The sequence below is a fragment of the Tachyglossus aculeatus genome, chromosome 9, assembly GCF_015852505.1.
Source record: "Tachyglossus aculeatus isolate mTacAcu1 chromosome 9, mTacAcu1.pri, whole genome shotgun sequence".
In the NCBI taxonomy this organism is placed as follows: Eukaryota; Metazoa; Chordata; class Mammalia; order Monotremata; family Tachyglossidae; genus Tachyglossus; species Tachyglossus aculeatus.
The window spans coordinates 58,737,183-58,764,745 of NC_052074.1; the positions used below are offsets into that span (position 1 = coordinate 58,737,183).

Consider the following 27,563-nt stretch of genomic DNA (forward strand, 5'->3'; position numbering starts at 1 on the left):
GACATGGATTCTAACCCCGGATCCGCCGCTTGTCTGCTGAGTGACCTTGGGTGAGCTACTTAACTTCTCTGTGCCTCAGCTACCTCATCAGCAAAATGGGGTTTAAGACGGAGCCCCATGTGAGATAACCTTGTATCTACCCCAGCACTTAGAACAGTGCTTGGTACATAGTAAGCGCTTAACAAATACCACAGTTATTATTATTTATTATTATTATTACTGTGTCTAGAACACTACACTGAGCAACTACTAGGAGGGTAGAGCACTGTATTGGGAGCTCGGGAGCAATCAATAAAAGTAGAAGATACATGCCCTACCCTTGAGCAGTTGGGCCTAGTGGAAAGAGCACAGACCTCAGAGTCAGGAGTCACCAGCTGCACCACTTGCCTGCTGCGTGATTTCCGGGAAGTCACTTAGCTTCTCTGTGCCTCAGTTTCCTCACCTGTCCTCCCTTCTACTTAACCTGCGAGCGCCATACAGGGACAAGGACTGGATCCAACCTGCCCCAGCATTTAGATCAGTGTTTGACGCACAATAAGCGCTTGACAAATACCATAGTGATGATGATGATCATCTTCACTATTTTCATCATCACTATTCTTGTCACTGCTCATTATTATTACGGGCCACTCCAGCCCTTTTGGGGAGCAATCAATCAATGGTATTTATTGAACGCTTGTGTGCAGAGCACTGTACTAAGTGCTAGAGAGAGCATAATGAAGTGGGTTGACACGACCCCCACCCTCAAGGAATTTACAGTCTAGGGGAGCAGATGCAGTCTGTCAAGTGGAGTGGTATCCGTCAACCAGAGTGAATCCCCCCGCGAGCGGCTCGGCATCGCGGGAATTTCTCGGTTCAGCAGCAATTAATATTAAGCTCTATTAATAGCCCGATTCTGTTGACTACGGGTACCCAGGTGAGGCCCCTGATGGGTTTTTCCCCGATGCAGGTGTGGCCCAGGGAGAGGCTATGTCCTCCTAGACAGATCCTGTTCAGTCATGTACTGGGAAGGTGGAAGAACAGCTGCTAATGGGCAGTAGCTTCCTTTGCCACAAAGAACAACATTTTCTCACCCTGCTTGCCCAGGACAGGTGAAAACAAAGGCACAGAGAAGGTCTTGGAGGGGGAAAAAAGAAATGCTGGGCAGGTCCACCATCTTTGGCTCCTATGGCTTCTGCCTCCAGCCTCTTCTTCCACGCAGAGGGCATCCCGAGGCACTGTTCTTGCCAAACTGGAGGGAATCCATCCTTGTGGGCGGGGAATGTGCCTGTTTATTGTTGTATTGTACTCTCCCAAGCGCTCAGTACAGTGCACTGTACACAGTAAGTACTCAGTAAAAACGATTAAATGAATGAAGTGCTACATCGTGTGAAAAGGAGCCTCCCTTGCGGACATCAGTCTCCATGGCAATCGTGCTTCACTGTGCTTTAAACAGAGCGGTTTCATTCTGCTTCAAGATTTTACCATTTCTCTGTGTCCCAAAAATGTTAAATGAAGTGAGTAGCCTCGTCGCAGTCGGGGCATTAACGAGTCCGTGCGTGAGCTTTCTAAAGGGAAAAAGCCACGAAATTTCTTCAGTGGTTTGAGAAGTGATGTCATCACCACCGGGAGACACGAACTGGGTCCAACCTGATTAGCTCGTGTCGACCCCAGCGCTTAGTGGAGCGCCTGGCACGTCGGAAGCGCTTCACAAATAACAGGAAAAAAAATTGCCGTAAGCGTGCGGTCGCGGTTTTCTACGACTGGTAATTGTTTTGGAAAGATCTTCAGGGGAAACTCACAGCAGAGAATAATCTATTTTAGGGGTTTGGTGTGAGAGGAATAAGAAGATTGCAGGCAGGGGGATCCGAGGAAGTGAGAGTGGTGCCCGGGACGGTCAGAGGGCCCCAGAGGTAGTCCCTAGAGGTCACCCGGGGGCTGCCACCCACCACTCTCCCCACCTTCAAAGGTTTACAAGTCCATCAGTTGTATTTATTGAGCGCTTACTGTGTACACGGCATTGTACTAACCGCTTGGGAGAGTACAAAACGACCGAGTTGTTAGTCACGTTCTCAGCAGCATGGCTCAGTGGAAAGAGCACGGGCTTTGGAGTCAGAGGTCATGGGTTCGAATCCCGGCTCCGCCACATGTCTGCTGTGTGACCTTGGGCAAGTCACTTCACTTCTCTGAGCCTCAGTTACCTCATCTGTAAAATGGGGATTAAAACTGTAAACCCCACATGGGACAACCTGACCACTTTGTATTCCCCCCCAGTGCTTAGAACAGTGCTTTGCACATAGTAAGCGCTTAACAAATGCCAACATTATTATTATCCCCTTTAGACTGCAGATTCATTAAAGGCAGTATTGTACTCTCCCAAGCGCTTAGCACAGTGCTTTGCAGCAAGTAAGTGCTCAATGAATACTGCTGATTGGTTATAAACATTGATTTCCTCCAAGTGGCCTTCCCTGACTAAGCCCTCTTTTCCCCCCACTCCCTCTCCCTTCTGTGTCACCTATCCACATGGATCTGTCCCCTTTAGGCACTTGATATTCACCTCACCCTCAGCCCCAATCAATCAATCAATCAATCGTATTTATTGAGCGCTTACTGTGTGCAGAGCACTGGACTAAGCGCTTGGGAAGTACAAGTTGGCAACATATAGAGACGGTCCCTACCCAACAGTGGGCTCACAGTCTAGAAGGGGGAGACAGAGAACAAAACCAAACATATTAACAAAATAAAATAAATAGAATAGATATGTACAAGTAAAATAAATAAATAAATAGGGTAATAAATATGTACAAACATATATATATATATATGTACAAACATATATATATATATATGTACAAACATATATATATATATATACACAGAATTTATGTAGGTATCTGTGATTTATTTTAATGTCTGTCTCCTGCTCCAGGTGGTAAGCTCTTTGTGGGCAGGAAACTGTTTGTATTGTAATCTCATGTTGTTTTTTTTTTAATAGTAGTTAAGCTCTTACTATATGCCAGGCACTGTATTAAGCGCCAGGGTAGATACGAGTCTTCTAGACTGTGAGCCCGCTGTTGGGTAGGGACCGTCTCTACATGTTGCCAACTTGTACTTCCCAAGCGCTTAGTACAGCGCTCTGCACACAGTAAGCGCTCAATAAATACAATTGATTGATTGATTGCACACAGTAAGCGCTCAATAAATACAACTGAATGAATGAATGAGTTAATCAGGTTGGACACAGTCCTTATTTAACCTAGGGCTCAGAGTCTTAACTCCCATTCTAGGCTGTAAGCCTGTTGAGGGCAGGGACTGTCTCTCTTTGTTGCCAAATTGTACTTTCCAAGCGCTTCATACAGTGCTCTGCTCACAGTAAGCACTCAATAAATACGATTGAATGAATTGTACAGATGAGGTACATTTCTAGATTGTGAGCCCACTGTTGGGTAGGGACCATCTCTAGATGTTGCCAACTTGTACTTCCCAAGCGCTTAGTCCAGTGCTCTGCACACAGTAAGCACTCAATAAATACGATTGAATGAATTGTACAGATGAGGTAGAGTGCTCTGCACACAGTAAGCACTCAATAAATACGATTGAATGAATTTTACAGATGAGGTAGAGTGCTCTGCACACAGTAAGCACTCAGTAAATAGGATTGATTGATTGATTGACTGTGAGGCATCTCCATCACACACGGCTCCCACTTCGTCCACTGTTTTTATCAGGGACTGACCCAGAAACTTGGCCAATGAGACCTCTGAAATTAGACTCTCAGTTCCTCCCTAGGTTATAAGCTCCTTGAGGGAAAGGCCCTTGTCTACTTAACCGTACTGTACGCTCCCAAGAGCTCAGCACAGAGATCTGCACAGAGTAGGAGCTTGACAAATACTAATGGTTGAAACAGTTGGCTTTTAGTTTCTGGGTATTCAAAACAGTTGGGTCGTGAAGAGATCTGAGTCGTTTTTTTATCTTCCACTAGGCAAAATGTTTATTCCCCTCAGAATGAGACTGCTCAAGAATGCTGGCTTGGGCCCAATGGAAGGATAACAATATTAATAACGGCGGTACGTGTTATATGCCTGCTCTGCACGGTAGACACGACACAATCAAATAATAATAATAATAATAATGATGGCATTTGTTAAGCGCTTACTGTGTGCAAAGCACTGTTCTGAGCGCTGAGGGGGATGCAAGGTGATCAGGTTGCCCCACGTGGGGCTCACAGTCTTCATCCCCATTTTACAGATGAGGTCACTGAAGCTCAGAGAAGTTACGTGACTTGCCCAAGGTCACACAGCAGACAGGTGGCGGAGCTGGGATTAGAACCCATGACCTCTGACTCCCAAGCCTGGGCTCTTTCCCCTGAGCCACAAAATCAAACACAGTCCCTGAACCGCATGGGGCTGTATATATGTATATATGTTTGTACATATTTATAACTCTATTTATTTATTTATTTTACTTGTACATATCTATTCTATTTATTTTATTTTGTTAGTATGTTTGGTTTTGTTCTCTGTCTCCCCCTTTTAGACTGTGAGCCCACTGTTGGGTAGGGACTGTCTCTATATGTTGCCAATTTGTACTTCCCAAGCGCTTAGTACAGTGCTCTGCACACAGTAAGCGCTCAATAAATACGATCGATGATGGTGATGATGATGGGGCTCACAGGTACTCGATCCTCATTTTACAGATTAGGAAACTAAGGCACTGAGAAGTGAAATGACTCATCCAAGATCACACATCAGGCAAGGGTTGTAACGTGTACTTCCCAAGCGCTTAGTACAGTGCTCAGCACACAGTAAGCGCTCAATAAATACGATTGAATGAATGAATGAAAGGGTTGGAGTTGGAATTAGAACCCGGGTCTCCTGACTCCTAGGCCTGTGCTCTTTCCACCGGGAAACGCTGCTTCTCTGATCTTTGAAAAGCAATGTTTTTCAGACACGCCAAAGAAACCGGGATTTCTGTGAGTTATTTTTTCCTAAGCAACGTATAGGGTTTTTTTCTCTTAAACAATATGACACTGGGTTGTTTCTCATTACGTAGGACCAAAAGCAGCATTTTATGTTGTGCTGAAGATTTATTTTGATTTCTAAAAGTAGCATGAAATGGGAAGGCATAGAGTAAAGGGTATTTCTGGAATAAGGAAGTAGAAAGGGGACGTTTCAGTGACATTTCAGTTTTTATTTAGCTGGAGGGTAATGCCATAAATATTTATAGTTACGGGTCATAAATACCGGGAAAATATCACCATTTCACCATTTCAAAATTGGCAGTGCCGCCTTTTGGTGAAAATCCATATTAGAAAGTGATTTCCCATTTATATAAGCCTGAATATTTTTGGCACGCTTCCCAATCATTAGTTACTCATTTCCCCTAGCAGCCTGGGAGTTAGTAAACTATTAATCTCAGCAGTAAAATATAACAAGAGAGTAGTTAGCCCAGGCAGATTTAGGCTCCACTGCTTGACTGTTTTGTGATCTCAGGAGCTGATAACATGCGCACTTGTAGTTCTGCAGAGCTACATGTATTTAAAACGTTGAGTTGGCCAGGATCCCAAGGCGGGAGGTGACTTTGGAGATTTTGAAATAGAGGATTCAGGGCTGATATAATTTGGAAGGCCTGGAAATATGCTTTGCCCTAGTCTTCTCCGCCCTCTCCCAAGCACTTAGTACAGTGCTCTGGACATAATGAGCACTCACTAAATACCATTGATGATGACGATTCTTGCCTACGGCCCCCTTCTAGACTAAAATCCCCTGGAGGACGGGGAACGTGGCTACCAACTCGGTCTTACTGTACTTTCCCAAGCGCTTAGTACAGTTTTCTGCACCTAGTAAGCGCTCAGTAAATACCACCGATTGATCGGCTGGTTCCCAACAGCCCTCTTAACAAGACTAAGGGTGAACTGTGTCAGTCCTGGCCGTGGCTTACAGTGAGTTTTGAAAGGAATTTTGTTTGCTATCTTTTGGGGCTGATGGTTCCAGGTGTGTTTACTTGGAGATGATTCCACACTACAGAAATGTAACTCTGGCTGCCAAGGAATTACCCGGTGACTTAATAAAGTTTAAAATGCAAAAGGCTGCTGGGATCTCTGCAATGGAGAGGAAAAAACAAAGTGAGCTTTGGATCAAGGGGGGATTTAAATTCCGTTCCTAAAAAACAGTTTAGAAGTTTGTTCTCGGGGAGTTAAACACACCAACAAAAGACACTTGACACCTGGGTGGTGTCTTGGATCTGGTTATCTAAAATCACTTTGCAGCCCTCATCTCATTAAATTTTACAGTTGCCTGGGGAAAGGGACAGTACTGTTGTGCCTGTTTCAAAGATGGAGAAACTGAGATTTACAGAGGTCGCAGAACATGCCGTAGATCACACAATGAAGCGGGACATAGCCGGAGGCTAAGCTGAGGTGTCCATACCAAAGTCCCTTGGCCCTTGGGTGGAGCCAGGCCTGAGGAATAGTAATGACGACATTTATTCAGTGCTTATTATGTGCAAAGCACTGTTCTAAGCGCTGTGGAGGATACAAGGTGATCAGGTGGTCCCACGTGGGGCTCACAGTCTTAATCCCCATTTTACGTATGAGGAAACTGAGGCACAGAGAAGTGAAGTGGCTTACCCAAAGTCACACAGCTGACAAGTGGTGGAATCGGAAATTGAACTCATGACCTCTGACTCCCAAGCCCGGGCTCTTTCCACGGAGCTAAGCCGCTCCTCTTAGCTATGCTGCTTGACATCCCAAATAAGTCAGGGAGGATCTGAACAATAGCCCAGGCCCTTGGGCTGGGATAGGGCTACTGAGCGAATGTGGCAGCGGTTGAGGAGGGTCTTCAGTGGCCATCCCCTTCTCCGTTCGCTCAGCCTGGGAAACAGTGTGGCCTAGTGGAAGGAGGCCGGGCCGGGGACTCAGAGGAACCGAGTGCTAATCCAGACCGTGCCACTGGCCTGCTATATGACCCTGGGCAAGTCACTTTGTTTCTCCGTGCCTTAGTTTTCCCATCTGTAAAATAAAATAAATAAAAATAAATATTGGTATTTGTTAAGCGCTTACTATGTGCCAAGCACTGTTCTAAGCGCTGGGGTAGATACAAGGTAATCAGGTTGTCCCATGTGGGTTAATCCTCATTTTACAGATGAGGGAACTGGGGCCCAGAGAAGTGAAGTGACTCGCCCAAAGTCACACAGCTGACAAGCGGCGGAGCCGGGACTTGAACCCATGACCTCTGACTCCAAAGCCCATGCTCTTTCCACTGAGCCATGCTGCTTCCATGCTAAAATGAGGATTCAGTTCCTGTTCTCCCTTTCACTTAGACTGTGAGCCCTTTTTTAATGGCATTTGTTAAGCGCTTACTGTGTATCAGGCACCGTTCTAAGCGCTGAGTTGTTTGGACAGAGTCCATGTCTGACATGGGGCTCATAGTCTTAATCACCGTTTTACAGATGAGGTAACTGAGGCCCAGAGAAGTGAAGTGACTTGCCCAAGGACATATTTATTACTCTATTTATTTATTTATTTATTTTACTTGTACATTTCTATTCTATTTATTTTATTTTGTTAGTATGTTTGGTTTTGTTCTCTGTCTCCCCCTTTTAGACTGTGAGCCCACTGTTGGGTAGGGACTGTCTCCATATGTTGCCAACTTGTACTTCCCAAGCGCTTAGTACAGTGCTCTGCACACAGTAAGCGCTCAATAAATACGATTGATTGATTGATTGATTGACACACAGCCCACCAGTGGAAGAGCCAGGACTAGAACCCAGGTCCTTCTGACTCCCAGGCTCATTATGTATCCACTAGGCCACACTATGGGAGACAGGGACTGTGTCTGGCCTGATTATCTTGTATCTACTTCTGTGCCTGGCACATGGTAAGCACTTTAAAAATCCATAATAATGGTAATAGTAATTGTTTAGCCTTTACTATGTGCCAAGCACTGGGATAGATACAACTTCATGAGGTTGGACACAGTCCCTGTCCCACATGGAGCTCAGTCTTAATCTCCATTTTACAGGTGAGGTAACTGAGGCCCAGAGAAGGGAAGTGACTTGTCCAAGGTCACACAGCAGATATGTGGCAGAGGCGGGATTAGAACCCATGACCCTCTGACTCCCGAGGCTGTGCTCTATCCATTAGGCCACACTGCTTCTCTCACTAGAGGGGCAGCTGGGGACCCAGTTAAGGGTGGCTGCCCCAGGTGTGGTCCTAACTGACAGAGGAGGCTGAGAGTTCTGCCAGGATTCCCACCTTCCTAAAGATGGATGATGATGATGATGGCATTTATTAAGCGCTAACTATGTGCAAAGCACTGTTCTAAGCGCTGGGGAGGTTACAAGGTGATCAGGTTGTCCCACAGGGGGCTCACAGTTTTAATCCCCATTTTACAGATGAGGTAACTGAAGCACAGAGAAGTGAAGTGACTTGCCCAAAGTCTTGAACCCATGACCTCCGACTCCAAAGCCCGGGCTCTTTCCACTGAGCCACGCTGCTTCTCTAATACTGTACTCTCCTACCTAAGTGCTTAGTACAGTGCTCTGCACGCAGTAAGCACTGAATAAATACGATTGGTGGATTAACTGATTTGTTTGCGGCCCCAAGGGGGATATGGGAGGATGAGGAGGATTTATTTTATTTGTTAGTATGTTTGGTTTTGTTCTCTGTCTCCCCCTTTTAGACTGTGAGCCCACTGTTGGGTAGGGACTGTCTCTATATGTTGCCACTTTGTACTTCCCAAGCGCTTAGTACGGTGCTCTGCACATAGTAAGCGCTCAATAAATACGATTGATGATGATGAGGAGCTGGGGTGAGGGCCGCTGGCAAACTAGGCCCGAGCTCCCCATGGGGTGGAAACTTCTAGACTGTGAGCCCACTCTTCTAGACTGGGAGCCCACTGTTGGGTAGGGACCGTCTCTCTATGTTGCCAACTTGCACTTCCCAAGCGCCCAGCACAGTGCTCTGCACACAGTAAGCGCTCAACAAATTCGATTGAATGAATGAATCCTAGACTCCACCCCGGATCTCGGCCCAGACGCCTGCTGCCTTGGGGTAGGACCGGACTTTATAAACTGTCTTCATGGCCAAGTTTCTCTCCTCTCCAAAAGAGGGAGTTGCCCCTCTTCCTCTCTACGCAATCGGGTTTTGGAAGAGGAGGTCCAATCTGACTATTCCCCAGAAGGAGTGAGTCACCCACAGTGCCTCTTTCCCATCTCCCCCCACCCCCTCACTCGGGCTGACTGCCTAAGGATGTGGAAATCGGGCCTTTAATAATCTCTTCAGCAACCTTGCTGTCTAGAGACGGTGGGGACAAGAAGGGAGGGAGGGACATTTTAGGGCAGGGAGGGATTTTTAGAAATAACCTCATCTGGGAAGTCCCTGCTTGTGGGGATCAGCCCTCTATTACTCCAGCTTCCCACAAAGAGTTTGAAGGCTGGGTGGTAGCACATTCATGACACCCCCCCGGTCCAAAATCTAGCTCAATCTGGCCACCTACACAAAGGCAAGGAGACAGACAGACACACTCTCTCTCTCTTTCTCATAGGGAACAGGATACACACTTGCAGATGAGCAAGTAATTACACAAACACAATCCCTGTCCTCCCTGCTTCTTGGACTGTGAGCCCCTTGTGGGACAGGGACTGTGTCTGACCTCATTGCCTTGCATCTACTCCAGGGCTTAGTCCAGTCCTTGGCACATGGAGAGCGCTTAGCAAATGCTACGGTTATTAACAGGAAATGAACAGGGAGGTAGGCAGGAGAAAAGCACAAAAGCTGGGAGATCCTGGGTAGCAATGGAGGGGAGGAAAAAAGAACAAACAGGAGACATTAAAAGGGTGAAAACGCAAAACCCAAATTCCCAAGAATTTTGCGCACGCCTCAGCGAGTTTCATCCTCTGAAGAAAAGGCTGATGCCGATTCCAGAGCCATCTTCACGTGGCCGGGAAAAGCAGGTTGAGAAGGAAGGTTATTATTCGGAGGACGGCACCTGGCTTTTCTCCAGTTCCGCTTAGGGCATGACAAAAGGAAATAGGCTGAGGGTGCAGCTGGACGGACGATGGGTAGAAAATAAAGAAAATAATTTCCTGACTGAGTTTTGATGCCCCCAAATAGATTCGTAAGGAGAGTTGTGAAATCTAGCCTTTTCCAGAGTGCTTTCAAGGCAGGTTGAGATTCCTTGACAAATCATTTTGATAGGGTGGGGGTTTCATTCGGTGATTGCCTTGCCTCCTCCTACCTTTCCAGGCTGATTTTCTACCACAGCCCAGCACGCTCACTTTCTCCTCTAACACCGACTTACTGTACCTCGAAATTGTTCGTCTCTCACATCACCCACGTCCTCCCACAGATCATCACTCTCCCCACCTTCAGAGGCCTCCTAAAATCACATCTCGTCCGAGAGGCCTACCCTGACTAAGCCTTCATTTGCCCTACTAGATCTCCCTTCTATATCCCCTGTGTCTTTGGATCTGTACCTTTCAAGTACTTATCCTTATACCTGCCATTTCCCTTATCTGTCATGGATTTCGGTGCCTGGCTCCCGTTCTACTCTGCAAATTCCTTGTGGGCAGGGATCCCGTTTAACAACTCGATTGTGCTGAGTTGTATTGGATTGTAGTCCATCCTGGGAAACAAGGCCCTGGGGGGAATAGATAAAACCGAAACTGTAAGCTATGGGCAGGAAATGTGTCTGCTAATTCCCTTGTCAAGTGCTTAGCACAGAACTCTGCACACAGCAAGCACTCAATAATAATAATAATAATGGTGGTATTTGTTAAGTGCTTACTATGTGCAAAGCACTGTTCTAAGCGCTGGGGGGATACAAGGTGATCAGGTTGTCCCACTTGGGGCTCGCAGTCTTAATCCACATTTTACAGATGAGGTAACTGAGGCACAGAGAAGTTAAGTGGCTTGCCCAAGTCACACAGCTGACAAGTGGCAGAGCCAGGATCTGAACCCATGACCTCTGATTCCCAAGCCTGTGCTTTTTCTCCCGAGCCACGCTGCTTCCCCAATGAATACCATTAATCGATTAAAGAACTCTGCACGCAGCAAGCACTCAATGAATACCATTGATTGATTGATTTTTTCACACCGAGAACTCAGCTGTCTCCTCTAGGAAGGGTGGATTTATCATTTTTGTAGCTTATGGACACCAAACTTACTGTCGTCCCTTAGCTAATTAATTATAAGACTTCCAATACGGTAATTAAAAAAGCGTTATTCATTGTAAAAACAAATGGATTGCAGTATGAATTCCCTTTAAGATTTACATGGGAAGGGAGAGCACAGTCTCCTTTCAGTGAAGGTATGGATGATATGATCAGAGGTCGATAGCCACAGTGTCGTAACAGATGATGATGGCATTTATTAAGCGCTTACTATGTGCAAAGGACTGTTCTAAGCGCTGGGGAGGTTACAAGGTGATCAGGTTGTCCCACAGGGCGCTCACAATCTTCATCCCCATTTTACAGATGAGGTAACTGAGGCACAGAGAAGTTGTGACATCATCAGATGATGGCAGAAGTAACCCAGAATGCACAGGGACAGGTGACAGGTTCCGGCAGGAAAACGAGAGGCGGATCTGTACCGATCGGTCGGTCGGTCAGTCAGTCGTATCTATTGAGCGCTTATGGTGTGCAGAGCACTGTACTAAGCACTTGGGAGAGTACATTATAACAATTCAACAGACACTTTCCCTGCCCACAAAGAGTTTACAGTCTAGAGGACTTCCCAGGGGAATTGCAAAGAGCAACTGAATATGACATAGGGGCCCTGCAGCACCAGCATCTAGCTATGGCCCAGGAGAGGTTGGAGGCAGCTGGGGCCTGGATAAACAATTAATCAATGGCAGCTTTATATAAAATGGTATCTGTAAAGCGCTTACTATGTGTAAGCGCTAGTTAGAAGCGCTTACCCCTAGGCTGTAAGCCCGGTGTGGGCAGGGATCATCTCTCTTTATTACTGAATTGTACTTTCCAAGCACTTAGTACAGTGCTTTCCACATGGTAAGCACTCAAAAAAAACGAATGAATGAATGAATGTACCAGGCGTTATAGTAAGCACTGTGGCGGGGGGTGGGGGGAGGAGATGCAAGTCAATCAGGTTGTCCACAGTCCCTGTCCCACATGGGGCTTAATCCCCAGTCTTAATCCCCATTCAACAGATGATGGGACTGAGGCAGAGAGAAGTGAAGTGACTTTCCCAAGGTCACACAGCGGAGCAGTGGCGGAGACGGGATCATTTGTGGTTGCTGAGGACGTACTGTGTGCAGAGCACTGTACTAAGCGCTTGGGAGAGTACAGTAGAGTGAATGGACAAGATCTCTGCCCTCGGGGAATTTACAATCTAGTGTGGGGATGGAAGCAGACATGGAACTCGATTATGGTAGGGTAAGGGGTGGTGAGGCGGCCGTGGAGGGGCCATCTAGACTGGACCGGGCCGGGCTGGAGAGGAACCAGTCAATCAATCAATCAATCAATCAATCCCTCACACCAAGGTCGTTTCACTTTGGACCCAATTCACTCATGGGTCCACGATAAAATCCTGGCTCTTGACACTATCCTGGTGGTGACAGCAAGCCCAGATTGGTTTCCATCCTAGTTGGGAGGGACCTGAATTCTTTCCATCCTTTAAGTTACTTCAGGTCCAGAAAACCTGCCTCAGTTCCCTCATCTATCAAGTGGGGATTAAGACTGTCAGCTCACTCATTCATTCATTCAATCGTATTTATTGAGCGCTTACTGTATGCAGAGCACTGTACTAAGCGCTTGGGAAGTACAAGTTGGCAACATATAGAGACGGTCCCTACCCAACAGTGGGCTCACAGTCTGCTCCACGTGGGACAGGGACTGTGTCCAACCTGATCTGTGCCAGGGCTGAGAACAGTGCCTGGCACACAGTAAGCGCTTAAAAAATACCACACACAAAAAACCACACTGCCGACTTAACACGCTTTTGTGATCCTTCACACAAATGTAGTCCTCCACGGACAAAGCTGGAAACAGTCTGACCACTCGCACCAGACTGTTGGGACACTCGGGGAGCCCGAGAGAAGCAGCTGTAGCCAGCAAGTCGAAGAAGAGCTACATCTTGATGCGGGGAAAGTCATCAATGGGAGATAAGAATGATGGCAGCACTGGCTATGTCCACCGATAGCATCGCAGATTCAGGGCGGTCCGGCTCTGTCCACTGATAGCATCGCACATTCAGTCTTGAAAAGCCTCAGGATGATATGCCGGAATCTCACAGGTGCTTGAAAAGGTAGAGAGAGCCAACATGCGTTCAGTCATTCCAAATCCAGGCCTCTGCCGAGCTGTCCGTAAAGCTCATGAGATCTACCCAAACCAATTGCTCTCCTTAGGCGCTACCTGGGAGGCTGAGGTGAATTGAATCCAGGGACGGGGGCCTGGGCTGTTTTTGGCTTTTGGAAAAAAAAGGTATTTGTTAAGGGCTCACTATGTGCCAGTCACTGTACTGAGCACCACAGTAGATACATGCTAATCAGGCTGGATGCCGTCCTAGTCCTACATGGGGCTCACAGTCTTAATCTCCATTTAACAGATGAAGGAATTAAGGAACTGAGAAATTAAGTGACTTGCCCAAAGTCACACAGCAGACAAGTGGCAGAGCTGGGATTAGAACCCATATCCTTCTGACTCTCAGGCCTGTGTTCTATCCACTAGGTCATGCTGCTTCTCGTGGCTTAGAAGCCTTAGCTTTCAGGGACAATATCAATCAATCTTTCATATTTATTGAGCACTTACTGTGTGCAGAGCACTGTACTAAGCACTTGGGAGAGTACAATATGACAATATAACAGACGCATTCCCTGCAATAGGTTCATCTCTTCACCTACTAGGCTTTTAGCCTTCTTGGGTGGACCACGGTGTTGATGGTGTTAATAAGAATAAATAATAATTATGGACTTCGTTAAGCGCTTAGTATGTGTCCAGCACTGTTTCAAGAATTGGAGCAGATGCAAGCTCATCAGGTTGGACACAGTCCCTGTCCCACATGGGGCTCTCAGTCTAAGTAGCGGTGAGAACAAATATCGAATCTCCATTTTGCAGATGAGGAAACTGAGGCCCAGAGACGGGGAGTGACTTGCCCAAAGTCACACAGTCAGGTCACTGGCAGAGCCGGGATTAGAATCCAGGTCCTCTGACTCCCAAGTGCTCTTTCCACTAGGCCACGCTGCCCCTCAGCCTGATGTGAAGAAATCCTCGGCACCTTCATCACGATCACCATCATCCACATTTACTGAGTGCCTGCTGGGTGCCTAGGACTGTACTCTAGACTGTAAGCTGGTTGTGGGCAGGGAATATGTCTTTTTATTGTTATATTGGACTCTTCCAAGTGCTTAGTACAGTGCTTTGCGCACAGCACTCAGCAAATGTGAATGAATGAATGTCTGAATACTACAGGCTCGGGAGACTGCAATAAAAATAGATTACGTGGTCTCCACCCCTGAACAGCTTGCCATTTGACCTGACAGGCTGCAGTTCAAGTCGCTTGAGAAGCAGTGAAGCTCAGTGGAAAGAGCACGGGCCTAGGAGTTAGAGGACCTGGGTTCTAGTCCTGGCTCTGCCACTTGCCGACTGTGTGAATCTGGCCAAGTCACTTCATTAAATAACTTCAATATTAAATCACTTCAATAAATGCCATTATTATTCTTCACTCCCCCGTATCTCAGTTTCCTCTTCTGCATAATGGGAATTCCATACCTGTTCTACCCCCTCCTTAGACTGTGAGCCCCAGGTAGGACAGGGATTGGGTCTGACCTGATTATCTTGTGTCCATCTCAGTGCAAATACGCTGCTTGGACACAATAAGTGCTTAACAAATACTAACATTAGCTTGAACTGAAAAGGAAGGTCAGCCAGATAGAAGGAGAGCTGAAATCTTTGATTGCTGCTATTGCGCTTGAGAATTAACAGCCTGCCGCTTAATTCATTGCTGTTTCAAGACAGCACTGACCATCTACCAAATGTAGGAACCCACTGTGCTGTTGGCCACCCTTTTCTTGGGTTGGCTGTCGGAGGTTCAGAATAGTAGTGCCCCCACCCACATTTTGTTAAGGTAACCAAAAACAACAAGCAAGTGCTTCACCGAATTCATAGCTGGGACTCATCTTGTGTTTCCTAGAAAATCAGCGTCTGTTTGAAGTTCCCAGAGCTTCCAGCTTGCATCACGGCAAAGATGGAACGATGCGAAGTTTGGCTTGCCCAAAGGAGTCTGTGTTGCAATAAGCGCAGCAGCCAATGGTACACCCCTAGGCCGAGGATCAGTTTACCCTGCATATAAACTGCGTTCAACCTTGACCTATCTCCACTTCCACCTCCCGGCTACTCCGTCCCCCCCTCCCACCTCCATCCCACTGTTTAGACAGGTGAAAGTCCAGGTGTGGTTTCTCTGTATACACAGAAGAGATTATGTGGAGTCTATTACTTCGGGGATTTTCTATAACAGCTAGACAAATGGCTGGCACTGAAGGATTGATTTTGTTTGGTTTTATTTGTGAATTAACGTCCCACACCCTACTGGGTTTAAGTAGAACACACAATTAGAATGTGGATTAGGCCTCCTGAATCATAGTCGAATTCAATCCCCACACAAATTTCTTAAACACAATTGCATAAAGCACCAAAGAACCTGGAGAGGCATATCAATATTTAAAGAGTAGAAACCTAAAGCCAGGAGCAATCAGGGGACATCGGGAGTGCATGAGTCCTTAAAAATAGAGATGGAAAAACAATATACGGGGAGTTGGCATTCTGGGTTTGAGCACAGAGGCAAAAGGAAAATTCCACTTGATTGAAAAAAAAATAATCTTTCCTTCCTCTAGGTCCTCACCTCACTTTTGGAAGCGGCTCTTTTTCATTACTCGAGTGACACGGCTTCTGTGTTTAGATCAGGCTGTAAACCGGTCCGCATCGGCAATCTTCTCAAAGAGACCAGGAAATGCTTTCTCTTTTAGGCCCCTCGGGAGAGAACCAACGGGGGAAATGACTGAAACCTCCTGGTAGGATGTTCATTTCCTGTAGGAAAAAAAGCACAGATAAAATGTACTCCAATGGGCAGGACAAGTAGAGAATCTTAGCTCACCCGCCCGAGATTCGACTGGGTCCCCGAGATGGCTTCGGGCCTCTCTTTGGGGCCCTGCCAGGAGGGTCCTACTCTCCTGGCTTCCCCGGGGTGTCTCATCTGGCCGCCGGATTCGGAAGTCCTGGGCACGGCTCGGGGAGACCATTATCGAGTGAGGTCCACCTAATAATAATAATAATAATAATAATAATGTTGGCATTTGTTAAGCGCTTACTATGTGCAAAGCACTGTTCTAAGCGCTGGGGGGGGGATACAAAGTGATCAGGTTGTCCCATGTGGGGCTCACAGTCTTAATCCCCATTTTACAGATGAGGTAACTGAGGCTCAGAGAAGTTAAGTGACTTGCCCAAGGTCACACAGCAGACGTGTGGCGGAGCTGGGATTCAAACCCATGACCTCTGACTCCAAAGCCCGGGCTCTTTCCACTGAGCCAGAAGCAGTGTGGCCTGGCAGTCAGAGGACCTGGATTCTAATCCCAGCTCTGCCACTTGTCTGCTGTGAGACCTTGGGCAAGTCACTTTAACTTCTTGGAGCCTCGGTTTTCCCATCTGTAAAATGGGGATTAAATCCTGCTCCCTCCTAGTTCATTCATTCATTCATTCAATCGCACTTATTGAGCGCTTACTGTGTGCAGAGCACTGTACAAAGCGCTTGGGAAGTCCAAGTTGGCAACATATAGAGACGGTCCCCACCCAACAACGGGCTCACAGTCTGGAAGGGGGAGACAGACAACAAAACAAAACATGTGGACAGGTGTCAAGTCACCAGAATAAATAAAAATAAAGCTCGATGCACAGAATTAACAAAATAAATAGAATAGTAAATATGTACAAGTAAAATAAATAGAGTAATAAATCTGTACAAACATATACAGGTGCTGTGGGGAGGGGAAGGAGGTAGGGCCGGGGGGGGATGGGGAAGGGGAGAGGAAGGAAGGGGCTCAGTCTGGGAAGGCCTCCTGGAGGAGGTGAGCTCTCAGTAGGGCTTTGAAGGGAGGAAGAGAGCTAGTTTGGCGGATGCGCGGAGGGAGGGCATTCCAGGCCGGGGGGAGGACGTGGGCCGGGGGTCGACGGTGGGACAGGTGAGAACGAGGTACAGTGAGGAGGTTAGACTGTTAAACTGTTAAACTGTGAGCCCCATGTGGGACAGGGACTGTGTCCAACCTGATTATCTTGTATCTTGTACAGGGCTTGGCACATAGTAAGCATTTAACAAGTACCATATCCTTCTTTTTAATGGTATTTGTTAGGTGCTTACTATGTACCAGAGAGTACTGTGCTTAGAGAAGCAGCGTGGCTCAGTGGAAAGAGCACGGGCTTTGGAGTCAGAGGTCATGGGTTCAAATTCCGGCTCCGCCAATTGTTAGTTGTGTGACTTTGGGCAAGTCACTTCTCTGGGCCTCAGTTACCTCATCTGTAAAATGGGGATTAAGACTGTGAGCCCCCCGTGGGACAACCTGATCACCTTGTAACCTCCCCAGTGCCTAGAACAGTGCTTTGCACTTTGTAAGCACTTAATAAATGCCATCATTATTATTACCAAGACCCGTGTTAAGCACCAGGGTGGGTTCAGGACAATCAGGTTGGTCAAAGTCCATGCCCCACGTGGGGCTCACATTATTAATCCCCATTTTACCGGTGAGGTAACTGAGGCACAGAGAAGTGAAGTGATTTGGCCAAGGTCACTCAGCAGGCAAGTGGCAGAGCCAGCATTAGAAGCTAGGTCCTTCTGACTCCAGGCCCATTCTCTCTCCACTAGGCCACTCTGCTTCTTCTTAATTAATTACAGGGGATGGGACTAGTTTCCATTCTCCTTTGGTGGTTGTCTCTTCAGGAGGCTCATTTCCGAGGCTCAGAGAGGAGGGAGCTCTACTACTCTCCCAGCAGAGAGTGCAGTGGATGAATCTAACCCACTGCCTCTCACCCCAGCCCCACCCCAGTCTAGACCCTCTCAGGGTGGACTTTCCAAGTCGAATAATTGGCATCCACCACCACTGCCTGCCTTCAGGAATCTCTCCTGGATCTCTTCTGTTCTCATAATTGAAGGTCTCCACTCTCGAACTGAAACTTCAGTAACAGTGTCAGGGAGAGCCCTGACTTTTCATACGAGAACAGTAATTAGTTTACGCGGCCGGCCAAGCCGGAGGAGGCATCTGGCTTGCTCCGACATGAGGAGGGAAGCCAGATCGGACTTGCCTGGATGCGAGAAGGCAGATGGTTTCACAGAAGCTTATCAGGCCCCGGAGCCCTTAGCGCACTAGAATAACTGTGAGTCTGCCCAGAAATGGGAGTAGTTGAATCGGGTCACCGGAGGACAGCACACTTAATGGTTTAAAGGGACTGTCCCCGCTGCAATTTCCAGAGGCCTATCCGGGTTTACCTTCAGGCCCGAGTTGCTGCAATCTCCAAGTTCGCAGAGCAATCCTGCCAGGCAAACAGGCTACTCTGGCCTTAAGGACTCTTATTGAGAATCTCCCCGTTGCCCTGGCCTAGTGGAAATAGTAGGGCCTAATGGATAGAGTAAAGGCTTGGGAGTCAGAAGGACCTGGGTTCTAATTCCAACCCCTCCCCTTGTCCGCTCCGTGACCCCGGCTAAGTCACTTCACTTCTCTGGGCCTCGGTTTCTTCATCTGTAAAATGGGGATTAAGGCTGTGAGCCCCCTGTAAAATGGGGACTGTTTTTAACCCCATTTGCTTGAACCCACGCCAGCACTTAGTTCAGTGCCGACATGTAGTAAGCACTTAACGAATACCACGATTACTATTGTTAGGGAGTGTCAACAGCCATGGACGGCAGCAGTGACCAGGCCCGGCTACTGACGGCCAATCAAGGGCACCTGGGCACCGCCCCCCGTCTCAGATCCAGCCTCCGCCTCTTTCCGAGCTCTGCCAGGCTTGGGGAAGCCCATTTCCTGCCCCTGACAGCATGCCGAGCGTGCCGGAGGCCTCCTCTGGTGAAGTCCTTGTGGCTGTGCTTCTTGTCGCTTCTCCAGAGGGACTCGAGGGCAAAAACCAGACTCCCGGTCATGCCATTAAACCATTAATGCCATTAAACCATTCAACCATCAAGCGCTTAGTACAGTGCTCTGCACACAGTAAGCGCTCAATAAATACGATTGATGATTAATAAAACAGTAGGCCCTGGACACTCCAAACATCCAAGAGGCCTTTCAAAGGCGGCAGACTGTATCAGTCTCCATCAGAAGGCAGGAACTGTGTCTTCTACTTTTATTGTCTGCTCCCAAGCACTTCACACAGTGCTCTGAGCACAGTAGGCACTCAGTGAACACTGGTCAGTTAATCAGTGAATCAGTGAATCCTCTATCCAGCCCAATATTTAGCACACGATAAGTGCTTACGAAATAAAATGACAATAATAATGAGAAGCAGCATGGCCTCGCGGATAGCGCACAGGCCTGGAGGTCAGGAGGACCTGGGTTCTAATCCCGGCTCTGCTGTGTGACCTTGGGCAAATCACTTCTCTGGGCCTCATTTACCTCATCTGGAAAATAGGGATTAAGACTATGAGCCCTTTGTAGGCTATGGACTTGTCCAAAGTGAGTAACTTTAATGACCCCAGTGATACAGTGCCTGGCACATAAGTGCGTAACAAATACCATTTTTTTTAAAAAAAAACAACAAACAAAAAACCAGTATTCATCTAGAAATTACATTGGCTGGACTTCTGCAGGATTCCACCTGTGCCTGCCACACCAAAATTCCTTTTCTGGAGACAGTGAGAACCGAGTGGAGTTCGTTGAAAGGAATTTCAACAAAGGATTCAAATGTAAGAAGAGGCCGGGAGCCAGCAAATGGTTTGGAGGCCCTGAGGGTGCTGGCTGAGGTTTCCAAAAGTGCCTTTGTAGGCTTCCCTTGGCCAGCGATTGGTGACGGATTGGTTGATGCTGCTCTGTATTTGTAGCTTTTTACTCTCGTTTAATCACTGGACCAAACGGTGGCCCACAGTGTTATCCTTTCTCAGAAAAATGTACCTGTTTGGGTTTTGTAACTGTTCCATTTGGGGAGTCTGAGAGCTCTTCTCGGCCTCCTAAAAGCTCTCGAAAAACCGTACTTTTAAAGTGCCAGATTTTTCGGTACTCCTCTCTGGCAATGACGTCTCCTTGGGAGCAGTTGCTGGTGGGCTACTCCTCGCCTTTAATAATAATGCGCTGCCTCCTTGTTTCACTCCGTGAAGCGATGGAGAGAGTTGCTTCCCCACCCCCTCTCCCCAGGGAGCTATGATGAAATAGAAAGGGGCCACCAGGACTTTCCTAATCTCCGACGGGCCGTAGCAATGTGCTGCTACAAACCACATTCCTTGATTTAATAACAAATACCCAAATGTTTACTTCTCGTGCTCCAGTATTCAGTTCAGCCAGAAGGCCGTCGCCCTGGCAGGGGGCTCTCAGAGAGCGTCTCCTGAGCTTCATGGGGTCAGTCCTGATCGCTTTTAGGAGACCGACTCGCTCATCAGAGGGCCCAAGTGTCCGGTGTGGTCGGATGCTACATTAAATATGTAACTGGGTCACGCACAAACAGAAGGCTACAAAAAATCTAAATTCATTGTCATTGTCGTATTTATTGAGCGCTTACTGTGTGCAGAACACTGGACTAAGCGCTTGGGAAGTACAAGTCGGCAACATATAGAGATGGTCCCTACCCAACGACGGGCTCACGGTCTAGAAGGGGGAGATGGACAACAAAACAAAACATGTGGACAAGTGTCAAGTCGTCAGAGCAAATAGAATTAAAGGTAAATGCTGATCACCTTGTATCCCCGCCTAACAAATACTGTAAGCGGGTGAATGTTCCCTGTGCTATGTAGTCTCTCATCATAATCGTGACCTGTTGTACTGGACTCTCCCAAACGCTTAGGACAGTGCCCTGCACGTAGTAAATGCTTAATAAATACTGTCGTTGGATCGAATGATAATAACTGCGGTATGTGTTCACTGCTTACTAGGTGCCAAGCACGGTACTAAGCACTGGGGTGGATGATAATAATGATGATGGTATTAAGCGCTTACTGTGTGTCAAGCACTGTTCTAAACATTGGGGGAGATGCAAGCTAATCAGGATGGACAAAAGCCATGTCCCACATGGGGCTCACAGTCTTAATCCCCATTTTATAGATGAGGGAACTGAGATAATCAGGTTAATTCATTCATTCACTCAATGATCACCTATTATAATAGTAATAATAATGATGGTATTTGTTAAGCACTTACTATGTGCAAAACACTGTTCTAAGTGCTGGGGAGGTTACAAGGTGATCAGGTTGTCCCACGGGGGCTCACAGTTTTAATCCCCATTTTACAGATGAGGGAACTGAGGCCCAGAGAAGTTAAGTGACTTGCCCAGAGTCACACAGCTGACAGTTGGCGGAGCCAGGATTTGAACCCATGACCTCTGACTCCAAAGCCCGGGCTCTTTCCACTGAGCCACGCTGCATTATATGCAGAGTGCTGTACTGAGCCCTGAAGAAGAATACCACAAGACTAACTAAGTTTCCATCCCTGGCCCTCAAGGGTCTCGCAATCCCGGAAGAGAGGCTGGGAGGGGTTGGGCGGAGGTTGATGGGCACGGCGTAGTGGTTAGAGCCCGGGCCTGGGAATCAAAAGGTCACAGCTTCTAATCCCGTCTCCACCATCTGTCTGTTGTATGGCCCTGGGCAAGCCACTTCACTTCCTTGTGCCTCAGTTACCTCATCTGGAAAATGGGGATTGAGACTGTGAGCCCCACAAAGGACAGGGACCGTGTCTGACCCGATTTGCTCCTATCCACCCCAGCACTTAGTACAGTGCCTGGCACAGAGTAAGCGCCTAACGAATACCGCAATCATTATTACTACTTTTATGTGTTAGGCGGGCAGCTGGGTGCTGGTTAGCGTGGATCCTGTTCTTAATTTTACGACTAGATCCAATTACTGGACGAATATCAGATGTGGCGCCGCTGTAGTTTGGATTCAACTGCTCTCCCAAATGACTGCTGGCGAGGAGGGCACGGACGGCAAGTCACTTAACGTCTCTGTGTCTCAGTTCCCCCATCTGTAAAATGGGGATTAAGACCGTGAGCCCCCCCCCGTGGGACAAGCTGATCACCTTGTAACCTCCCCAGCGCTTAGAACAGTGCTTTGCACATAGTAAGCGCTTAACAAATGCCATCATTATTACTATAGTGGCAGCCTCGGCCTTCCTCCCTTCTCTGCTGCCATCTAACGTGCCATCTAAAGTAGAACAGGATTAAAGGAAGAGGAATGCTTTCACTACTTCATCCTCCTCCCCCTCATCATCATCAATAGTATTTATTGAGCGCTTATCGTGGGCAGAACACTCTATTAAGCTCTTGGGAGGTCAAAATACGATAGAGATGGTAGACATGACGAGCTAAAGAGTCAGAGGCGAGGTTTTCTGAAACTAATTATGTGTTCTCCCTCATGTCCTCCTGTCCCTACACACCAACCCCAATTCTTTTTTTTTTTTAAGAGGGTGCAATTGGGCTTCAAACCTTTCATTTTCCTGGGATTCTCAGTCGCCTTTTGGTTTCTCTAGTTGTAACCCCTCACCTTCAAAGTCTTCGCAAAAAGCCACCTCTTCTGAGAAACTCCATTAGCTCCTCATGGGCAAGGACTGTGTCTCCTAACTCTGTTGTGCTTTTACTCTGTTGTGCTCTGCACAACAATAAATATAGATGCCACGGTCCCTGTCCTTTGTGGGGCTCACAGTCTCAATCCCCATTTTCCAGATGAGGTAACTGAGGCACAAGGAAGTGAAGTGACTTGCCCAGGGCCATACAACAGACAGATGGTGGAGACGGGATTAGAAGCTGTGACCTTTTGATTCCCAGGCCCGGGCTCTAACCACTACGCCGTGCCCATCACCCTCCGCCCAACCCCTCCCAGCCTCTCTTTCTGGATTGTGAGACCCTTGAGGGCCAGGGATGGAAACTTAGTTAGTCTTGTGGTATTCTTCTTCAGCGCTCAGTACAGTGCTCTGCCCATAATGCAGCGTGGCTCAGTGGAAAGAGCACGGGCTTTGGAGTCAGAGTCACAATAAATATGATTCATTGATCGTCTTCTTTCAATCTATGTGTTCTTAATACTACTAGATGCTGATCCCTAAACTAGCTGCTTGGACGGGTACAAGGGGAATTAAAGGTACAGTTCGGACCTCAAGAAGCTTAGAATCTCACAAAGGAGGCAGACAGACATCAATTATTTACAGATAGAAAGAACAGATGGAAGAGCCAGAGTTACAGCTGCTAATAGCCTCGGTGTGGAAAGTTGAATAACTGAATGAGTGAATGTTGTACATGAATCTCTGCATTTAATGTGAAATGGGCTCCTTTTTCCCAGGCAAAGTCAAGGCATCTACTTGACATGCCCATATCAAATGTCGTAAGAATCCTCTCATCCCATCAAGGAGAAAGCAGCTCAAGCTGATCACGATGTCTCCCCCTTCTAGACTGTGAGTTGGGTAGGGACTGTCACTATATGTTGCCGACTTGTACTTCCCAAGTGCTTAGTAAAGTGCTCTGCACACAGTAAGCGCTCAATAAATACAATTGAATGAATGAATGATGCAGTGTTCTGCAGAATTGGCTGACTACCCAGTTACACAGAGTCCTGGATACTCTCCGCTCTGCTCTATTTAATCTGCTTTTCCTGTCAGTGGCATTTAGTGAGCATTTACTGTATGCGGAGCACTGTCCTAAACACTTGGGAGAGTACAGTGGTTGCCCATCCACCTCCTCATCAAACAGAAACTCCTTCCCATAGGCTTTAAAGCGGTCAATCGTGATGCCCCCCTCCTGCTGTCTCTATGTGTTGCCAATTTGTACTTCCCAAGCGCTTAGTACAGTGCTCTGCACATAGTAAGCGCTCAATAAATACGATTGATTGATTGATTGATTGCTGTATGGCAGAGTACAGTATAACGAGAGTTAGAAATGTATTCCCTGCTTACAGTGAGCTTACAGTCTAGAGCGGGAGGCAGCCATTAATAGAAATAAATTACAGATATTTACATAAGTGCGGTGGGACTGAGGGAGGGGTGAATAAAGGGAGCAAATCCAAGTGCAAGGTCGAGGAAGGAGGGATTAGGAGAAGAGGAAATGAGGGCTTAGTCAAGGAAGGCCTCTTGGAGGAGACGTGCTTTCAGTAAGGCTTTGAAGGTGGGGAGAGTGATCGCCTGTCGGCTATGAAGAGGAAGGGCGTTCCAGGCAAGAGGCAGGACGTGGGCGAGAGGTTGGTGGCGAGATAGATGAGATTGAGGCACATCTACGTGGGGGATGGAGCAAAAAGATGGGAACTGCTCCTAGTCATCAGATTGCCAGGGCTGGCCAGGTGTGAAGGCTGGGGGCAGCATGGGAGGTGTGCCCATCACAGAAAGGTCAATGTCCTCATCTACCCCATCATCATCATAATAATAATAATGGCATTTATTAAGCGCTTACTATGTGCAAAGCACTGCTCTAAGCGCTGGGGAGTTTACAAAGTGATCAGGTTGTCCCACGGGGGGCTCACAGTCTTAATCCCCATTTTACAAATGAGGGAACTGAGGCCCAGAGAAGTGAAGTGACCTGCCCAAAGTCACCCAGCTGACAAGTGGCGGAGCCGGGATTTGAACCCACGACCTCTGACTCCAAAGCCCGGGCTCTTTCCACTGAGCCAAAAGTCACTGCCCCCACAAGGCAGTGGCAGTGATGGTGACACAAAGTGCCCCTTGGGTTGCAGTCACCAAACAGGCTATGCCACAAGGGGGCGCTTGGTGTGTGACACACACACACACACAAACACAAACACACAAAAACAGGCAAACAAAAAGCAGTGAACACAACCTTAGTCCAGAACCCATTTGTATTTTCCTATCTAAAGTGATAGAATGAGATCTAAAGAAAATCCAATCCAAAGTGATATGAACCCAACTAAGCTCGCTGTGGGCAGGGAATGGGTCTGTTACATTGTGCTCTACCCATACGCTTAGTAGAATACTCTGCACACAGTAAATGCTCAATAAATACCACTGATTGATTGTTTTAATAATAATAATAATAATAACGATGGCATTTGTTAAGCGCTTACTATGTGCAAAGCACTGTTCTAAGCGCTGGGGGGATACAATGGGATCAAGTTGTCCCACGTGGGGCTCACAGTCTTAATCCTCATTTTACAGATGAGGTAACTGAGGCTCAGAGAAGTTAAGTGACTTGCCCAAGGTCACACAGCAGACATGTGGCAGAGGCGGGATTCTTCCTTTTCTGCCTTCAACTGTAACAGCTTTCTGTACGTTTTACAGCTTCTGGACTCTCCAACATCTTTAAAGTGACGTGGCTCAGTGGAAAAGAGCCCGGGCTTTGGAGTCAGAGGTCACGGGTTCAAATCCAGGCTCCTCAAACTGTCAGCTGTGTGACTTTGGGCGAGTCACTTCACTTCTCTGGGCCTCAGTTCCCTCATCTGTAAAATGGGGATTAAGACTGTGAGCCCCCCGTGGGACAACTTGATCACCTTGTAACTTCCCCAGGGCTTATAACAATGCTTTGCACATAGTAAGCGCTTAATAAATGCCATTATTATTATTATTCAAATGCCGCATTCCACCGTTGTGCGATAAGCCAAACGGAGCAATGAATTGAGGAAAATCTTGGCCTCAATTTAAATTCTGCATGCAAGTGTGTCAAATACATATGCTTACATTCGGATGAACATCTGGGAATTCTTGAAGAGAGGAGAGATCTCTGGGGAACCAGCTGAAATATGTGCTTGAAATATTGTCAACCAAGCCTGCCCCTAATGTAAATATATTGCTTGCCAACTTGCAGATAAACTTGTTCTTTTTTTTATGGTATTCGCTAAGTGCTTACTATGTGCCAGGCACTATATTAAGCGTTGGAGTAGATCCAAGCTAAATCAAGTCGGACAAAGTCCCTGTCCCACATGGGGCTGACAGTCTAAATTGGAGGGAAGAGGCTTGAATCCCCTCCGAAACCCAACCCTGCCATTTGACAGAGAAGTTAACTGAAGCAGAGAAGTGAAGTGATTTTCCTGAAGTCGCGCAGCCGAAAAGCGGAGGAGCCTTCTGACTCCCAGGTTCCATGTTCTAGCCTCTAGGCTACACTCCTTCTGTTCTTGTCTTACAGATAGATTTAAAATATAATCAGTGTCATATTTATGTCTTTTAGAGATCCAGCTTTTAGACACCAACCCAAGGCAGCTAATTCCGGGAAATGGACATCACAGATACTGTAGTCGATCTCATTACCCAAGCCAGATAGAGGATGGCTAATGAAACTCCTATAAGAACTACTCGAAAATTGACTCACGACACTTCAGAATTCTCATCATAGCGTGTAAATCTTTACGAACTGATTTTCAGAGGCTTTGATTTTGATTTTACCGAAAAGCATCTCTTGAAAGAACCGAGCATTGTGTTATGATGCCTCTTTAGGCACACCGATTTCATTGGGTGATTTTCCGGGTGGATCAGTCCTATGCCGGGTTGCGACTTCTTGATGTGAACCAACAAAAAGTCAAGTTCGAATTCATCTTGGAAGTTACAATTCCCAGACCCATGTTTCCCTGGAGACATCACTCTCTCCAGCTGCATCTGCCTCTTCTCATTTTTAATCGCCCGCCCTGGAAACAAATGTAAAATTCTTTACATCATCTTTCCCAAATAAATGATTCCACTGCCATAACTGGGCTGACTGAATAGCCCTCCGGTCCTCTGTCTGCTTTCCCAGCAGCCTTTCTACTAGAAAGGCGGAGAGCAACGGATGTCTCTTAGCAGGGCAGGGGGGAATGAAGGAAGAAAGGGCAGTGCCACCCAAGCAGGGCAAGAGTGAAGATGTGCCTGGGAAGAGAAAGGAAATCCAAAAGTTATGAGAAGCAGTGTGGCCTGGTGGGTTCTAAACCTGGCTGTACCACTTGTATGTTGGGTGACCTTGGGTGAGTCCCTTCACTTCTCTGAGCCTCAGTTTCCTCATCCGTAAAACAAGGATTAAGACTGTGAGCCCCACTCAGGCAGAGGCTGGGTCTAATCCTATTTTCCAACAGAAGGGCAAAGAGGAGACATTAGGCAAACTGAGGGTGGAGGAGGTAACGAGTTGGGAAGGGGGCGGGAGGAGGATCCCAAGCACCAAAGAAGGATCCTAAGACTCGATACCATCTGAACGCCAGGGCCATTCGCAAAAGCATGGCAGCCATGACTGAGGTGGGAGTATGCTCCACTCCTTAGGCATTCTGCACAGCCAACCAACCAATTAATCAATCAACCTATTGATCAATCAGTAGTATTTATTGGGTGCTTCCTCTGTGCTGAGCACCGTACTAAGCATTTGGTAGAGTTGGCAGGCGTGGTCTCTCCCCTCGAGGAGCTTACGCTCCAGCCGGGGAGCCAGACACTGAAGTAAATTAAAGTTAGGGGCAAAAAACCAAGTGTGAAGTTGTGGCTATAAATGCTCTGGAGGTGGGCGGTGGG

General features: G+C 47.2%; 1 long non-coding RNA gene across 1 annotated transcript; it reads left to right on the plus strand.

The window, feature by feature from the left end:
• The first annotated feature begins 12 nt into the window (after positions 1 to 12).
• LOC119932372 lies at positions 13 to 26,772 on the plus strand. The gene is made up of 3 exons (XR_005452307.1): positions 13 to 50; positions 3,962 to 4,046; positions 26,266 to 26,772. It is a non-coding gene; the product is annotated as an uncharacterized LOC119932372 (long non-coding RNA).
• Positions 26,773 to 27,563: the final 791 nt, after the last annotated feature.